At 43.2% G+C, this 6,791-nt stretch overlaps 1 long non-coding RNA gene across 1 annotated transcript; it reads left to right on the forward strand.

Moving 5' to 3' along the window:
- Positions 1-5,195: 5,195 nt before the first annotated feature.
- Positions 5,196-6,003, forward strand: LOC126530254 (uncharacterized). Its single transcript, XR_007599379.3, has 3 exons — positions 5,196-5,260; positions 5,702-5,755; positions 5,927-6,003. It is a non-coding gene; the product is annotated as an uncharacterized lncRNA (long non-coding RNA).
- The last annotated feature ends 788 nt before the right edge of the window (positions 6,004-6,791 follow it).

Below are 6,791 nucleotides of genomic sequence, written 5' to 3' on the forward strand. Positions count from 1 at the left end.
TCCATTTTATTAGCTTATCTTGACTAACTGTTGGGTTAACATCACTACGGCAACATTATATCAAGGGAGGCTGACAAATAAGGAGCCGAGCTGTAAAATCGCAATCGAATTCTTTAATAGGTTTCCCGGCCCAGCCTTTGCAAAGCTTGTGGAAGTAAATTAAAGAAAGAAATGTCTGATTTGTTCTCTTATGCACTTTCCACTCTTGATACGTACTTCAAAATCTGCAATATGAGCACAAAAAGCTGGATTTAATTAGTTGCAATTTTAATATATTTAGCGTTTTACCGCGATAGAAATGTGAGTAATGAGACACATAATATCCAAAATAGAAGATATCCCGGTGACCCACATCTGGAAGACTTGGCAGACGGCTGGCGCAGAGTGTACCACAGGATTGCGTGACAGTCACGGTAGTGCGATATTGCGTTCATAAATGCAAGCCGTGTAGGGGCGCACCATTGCCCACTGTTTGTTTGGAGTATGAATAAGGCGCGCTCGTGCTGGGACACCTGGTATATCTCGACATTTTATGGTGTGCAGGTTTCACGCGTTCCGCAGTGCCCTTATTCACGGCATGCCATCGAGCCAAGAGATAAATTCCGGGCATCCTGCCTAGCACGCTGCACTTTTATACAAAATATTTACGTAACTAGGGGACCTCTAACGTAAAACTATTCTAATAGGTTTTTATTCCAATCTCCTGACGTGAAATTTGCGTAAGCGCCGACGCAAGCTTCGGGCGGTCACCCGCAGGGTTGTCTGACACGACTAATCAAACGGTCTCCTCGTCCATAAGAGGTTATTTTTCTTCCCTTGAAGAACGAATTACACTGCCTACACTGAGCGGCTTGTCTTATATAATTGGCTCACAAGAGACGGTGAGCACGCTCAAGTGGAGAGGGATTCGATGGGGCCGAGCCAATGCACTGAAAATCGATAACCGGATCAAGAGTTTGGTGCTGGCATCTGCGATTGGTCCGCTATTACGTAGTTTGCTTGCGGTGGCTTTTGGAAAATCACGGCGGCATGCAACGGAAGCTTAAGAATGATACTAAATCGGATCCTCAGCACAGAAGAGTTCGCATAACTAAGTTGTACACGTGCCGAAAATGTACTCAAAAACATAACACGGCAACACAAAAAGATTTAATATACACAAATAAAGCCATGCTCTGCGGCAGGTGCGAGTAGCCAATACCAGAGGGATCGGCAGCAGCCATCTTTTATTCCGTTTGGAAGGGGGCAGCCTGCGGCTATTCGGAAGAAAATTCAGTATTTTTCGGCATATTAATGCATCTGTAACGTGTACACCTAGCTTTGACGCGTGAGCTTTTGCGATTTCGTGACGTTGAGTGACAGACACATTAAGTGGGTGCAGACCGAGAACTCATGTTGAAAAGCCGAGGGTTCATGCCGAAGTGGTGTTGAAAGAGAAATGACTATTTTTCTTTTTTTTTGGTCAAATCATGCATCATCAGTGTGTACACGTCAAATCAGGTGGGGTGCTATCACGGTTTTGGTGACGTCGCGTGACAGACAGGTGAAGAAGCGGTGGCCCCAAAAAATTTTGACCAATCGCAGAGGGGTTATTTCAGAATTGCTAAACAAAAGTTTGGAATAGTTTTGTGTTATAGCGCCCTAGGTACCTTCTGATACTGTTAGTGCGGATGATTATTGGGTATATTTACCTGAATACGCATGCAGCACCCCGGCCTGTGGGCCTCCGTCAATGCCTTGTGTGAAGAACACTCTTGCCGCAAAATAAGCTGCCATTGCATTTCGCTTTTCCCGCGATCTTATTGCGTCCGCCACTGTCCTCCTCATCCAAATAATTGGGTTGTTGCTTCATCCGCCCGACCTCGATGAATTGCTTGATCGCATCTCAACGTTAAGCTTCGCTTTAGGCCGCCTTAATTCGAGAGCGGCATCCTGTGAGAGCCATAGAAACTTGGCGTACGAAAAAAAAGGCGATACGTGTGCAGTGAACGAAAAGCAGAGAAACGTCAGTAATTTCGGTAATATATTAAAGGAAGCAGGCTATTTCTGTACAAACCCATACACTACCCAGAGGAGCCACGAGAACTTGGCGAGATGTAGTGGCCAACATGATAGAGAATGTGCATGCGTTATTAGCGGTACAATTACAAGGCATTTGCTAGGCGTAACGCCAGGCAAATCGTCCTGGGAATACGTAAGAATAGTCGATATCTTTAGCGATGTTTGAGGGGTTATACAAGAAAAGACTGCGATCCTTTTTTCATGCTGTCTCACCACTGCTGGTGCATCATAAAGTACGAACAATGCCCACAATCTACGAATTCTTATGAACATTTATGTGAAAGACTCGAAGAAGCACAGGCCAGTTAGCTGGCTTTGCACTTTGTATAAAATAATCACCAAGATAACTTCAAATCAAATCACGACAGCGCTTCAATCGAGCAAAGCAATAGACTGGCTGCAGGAAGTGCTTTTCTACACTAGACCACTGCCAAGTCATGGTAGTGATCTATAGGGAAAACCAGAACTCGCACGGGGCTAGCATAATAAGGAAGAACAGAAAGCACATATGAAAGCCCTTCCAAAGCCTAATATTGAATCTAGAGATACCGTATTTCTCCACACGACAGGAGCAAGAATTCCGAAGGTGAATGGGGTCGTTAGAGAAACATAACTCTGAAACCTACGGTTAGCACATGACATTGTGCTGCTAAAACCGAGGGGGCCCGATTTTTTTAAGGTCATACCATGAGAAGCCAACACTGACCCCAAGGACAACATAGGGAAAATTACTTGTGCTTAATAAATAGAATGAAAAAACGATAAATTAATGAAAATTAAAGTGGATGAAAAAACAACTTGCCGCAGGTGGGAACCGCACTCACAACTTTCGAATTTCGCGTGCGATGCTCTACCAATTGAGCTACCGCGGCGCTGTTTCCCCATTCACTTTCTTGTGTATTTATGTATACTAGTAGAACCCCGGGAGTGTTAGCCAGCGCCACCGCTCACAGACCTTGGCGGCGGACGAGTAACGTCCTTTTTGCCGCAGGCGTCACGAGAACGTGATCTTTTTGGGCGAAGGCAACTAGTCAATAAACCCACATATGCTACTTGAAGGCATCAATGTTGTCGTATTCGAGACCCTCGTTATGTTGCAAACGAGAAGAAAGGGGGGTTACCCGAGGACCCGAATTTTATTGGTCATATAATGAGAAGCCAACAAACACTGACACCAAGGCCAACATAGGGGAAATTGCTTGTGCTTGATAAATGGTATGAAGAAACCATAAATTAATAGTAATATTTACTCTGTAGTAAATGAAGGTTTTGCAGGCGCTTGAATTAGAAGGCTGCACCGTGATAAGCAGGGGAGGCTCGTCATTGTGTTGGTTGCGTGTCTCATCTCAATGGTCCTCGTCGTGTGTGTTTGCGGGCGAGCACAGAGTGGCCACTCGGCGGTGCTCATGCGTTTACCACTTTCAATGAATGGCCGCTATGGGAAACATTTCCTCGAGAGTTGGCTATATGAAACCGATGGTCATCTCCTCCGCTGCCCTCTCCCATCTGATCGCTGCTCTCCGCGTCGCGGCCCCTTCGTTGTCTCCACCAGCGGCCACCAACCCGCATGCGCAGGCGAACTTCCCGAGTTTACGTTGGAATGCCACTGATGAAATATTGTGTGCCATGCCTCCTAGATGGCCCCACAATTCCGCGGCAGAATATGAGCAATTCGGCGATAACGAACGAGCAGCAGCCGGCGGCATCCACGGTCAGCAACATAAGTGCCGAGGTGTTCGCGAAGCAGTTTTCGCCTTTTATGTAACACTTTTAAGCGCTAGTTTGACAACTCCTATCTCGGAGATGGGGATAGCATTAAGATTTATTTAAAATTCTGGTACTTTTTTGATATCACTCGCTTCAATACGTAAACTGCAATATTGCAGATAAAGTAAATTGCTCCAAAGTTGGTCAATCAAATCCTGGTAATAGTTCAATTATGCTATTACTTCTTTGGAACAGGCATAGGCCGCTTCTGCGAGTACTTCAGATCAATGAATAGATGGGCGCTATATGCCACAGGTGATTCATATATTTATATTAACCTTAATTACTGGTGCTTGTTATATTGTCCGAACATAAAGCTTCTCGTAAGCTATGACGTGCAGGTACAGCCAACCAATTGTTTCGAGTAGCCATCCTCTTCGCCACAGTGTACTGCTTCGGTCCTTTTTAAAAATGGAAGAAAATCCACCTTTCTGAATACAAATCGCAAACGCATAGGAGGTAACGAATATTTCATCGCACATCAAAAGGTAAACTGGGATTCATATATTGAGAGCAGGAATATCTTTTACGGCCAAATAATGTACCGCGACAGTACTGAGTAGAAGCAAAGAGAGTTAAACATGAAGGATAAAGGTTTACATACAAACACGTTAATAATTCTCATTGAAATAGCACGAATAGCCCCTACATATATTTAAAGCGTGTTCGCTCTGCAAAAATGATTTTCAGTAATAGTGTCCCCTGTATAGGAATGAACTGTAAGAAAAACGCCATAAGCCGGTTTGCCGAACAACAAAAAAAGTCGTTGTGGGGAAGAAGAAAAAGCTGCTGGACAGCTTGCGTGCCTTCCAGAAAAGTAAAAATGCCCGTGCAAGAGAAATCAAAATAAATAAAACACATTACTGGTCGCAGCGTTAAAGACAGGTATGCTACATGCCTAGAGTTCCGAGAATACTACATGATCATTTACTAAAAAGTTTCACAGATTGGCATGTCAGCTTCCGCTACGAAATTAAATACAAACTGTCGTTATAGCTTGCTATTGTTGATAGTATTGATAGTTTGCGATGCTATGTTTAGAAGACGAAGAAAAGTAGCAATATTTTACCACTGTGTTGTTGAGAGATGTTTTAGTTTCAATATTCTGAAACGCAGAATATTCATTTTTCCAATAAATATTGCTTGGGCTCTATATTCGATTCGTATTAGAAACTTCCAATATATTTCGAATAGCTATTCCTTGTGCTTCACCCATTTATAGAGGCGAGAGCCCTCAAATTTTCACAAACAATTTCGCTTTTCCAGAAGTCCCTTTTTTTATATGCACTGTTCTGTCTTCGTACATCCATATAAACAACAAAGCATCTTTCTTACCAACATGACGGTTATTACTATTTCATCCATGCAGCCGCTATGGCCAAGCGGTCTGCACTCCTTCTCCAAGTGGCGTTGAGCGCTGTCTTCGCTCTTGGTGAGTGCAGTTATTTCCATTCTTACAATGTTGGCATTTTCGTATGCCCTGTGTTCTGGTCACGAGCGTTCGTCTTCGATCTCGTGCGGTGTTTTAAAATATTTTCTCTCGAAATAGTTTGCCTATATACTTCATATGCGGCGCGATATTTAGTTTATTTTGTCTGTTAACTAGGCACAATTTTCGGACAAATAAACGATTGCAACTGTAAGCTGTAGGGCAAATAGAATAAAATATTGTGCGTAGGATCTGGATGACTGAGCCACAGCAATTCACGCATATCAACAAAAATAAGAAAGATTTGTACACTCAAATAAGCGTCAGTGGAATTTTCATTCTGCCTCACTTTATAGGTATATTAGTGCATCACAAAGAAACCATTCGTAACGGGAGGGTAACAAAGAACTGATATGTGCAACTAATGCCAATTTCTCATTGCAGGGCTTCTACACATGGCAGTAGCTGATGATGAAATGGCACGGGGCCGCCCGTTCGGTCAGTTCCTTTGTCAAATACCTGAATTGAATATTTCAAATGTATATGTCACGATAGCTAAAGAGAGTTAAATAATGCCGTACCTATACCTGAGCCTTAGTGGGTATAATATAGTTAGTTATCTTCAGATAAAGCGACAGTGCATTTCTCTCATACTGATATTTTATTTAGGAGGCCGCTCTGACAACGTGGAGTAAAACACCGCGAGAGTCCTGCAATATGGATTTGCCGACCAGGTGTCTTCACGTGAGTTTCTTGCTTGTCACATTTTCACTTGTGGTGTACAAGGACTTCACAAAGTGCAAACACTGACCGCAATTGCAAGAGGTGCATAAAAAAACTCGCAGTTTCGCCTGAAAATCGAAGCACCTATTTCACAGCAAATTAGCACACACCCCTAATAAGTAAGGATAGTAGTTTTATGAGTCTACAAAAACCAGGCAGGATTCCGTAAAGGCTACTCAACAATAGACCGTATTCACACTATCAGTCATGTTATAGAGAAATGTGCGGAATATAACCAACCCTCATATATAGCTTTCATTTAATACGAGAAAGCATTTGATTCTGTCGAAACCTCAGTAGGCATGGAGGCATTACGGAATCGGGGGGTAGAGGAGCCATATGTAAAAATTCTGAAAGATATCTATAACGGCTCCACAGCCACCGTAGTCCTCCATAAAGAAAGAAAGAAAATCCCGATAAAGAAAGGCGTCAGGCAGGGAGTTACGATCTCTCCAGTGCTATTCACAGCGTGTTTACAAGAGGTATTCAAAGACCTGGATTGGGAAGAATCGGGGATAAAAGTTAATGGAGAATACCTTAGTAACTTGCTATTCGCTGACGATATTGCCTTGCTTAGTAACTCAGGAGACCAACTGCAATGCATGCTCACTGACCTGGAGACGCAAAGCAGAAGAGTGGGTCTAAAAATTAATCAGCAGAAAACTAAAGTAGTGTTTAACAGTCTCGGAAGAGAACAGCAATTTACAATAGGTAGCGAGGCACTGGAAGTGGTAAGGGAATACATCTACTT

This window comes from Dermacentor andersoni, chromosome 5 (genome assembly GCF_023375885.2).
Source record: "Dermacentor andersoni chromosome 5, qqDerAnde1_hic_scaffold, whole genome shotgun sequence".
NCBI classification, from domain to species: Eukaryota; Metazoa; Arthropoda; class Arachnida; order Ixodida; family Ixodidae; genus Dermacentor; species Dermacentor andersoni.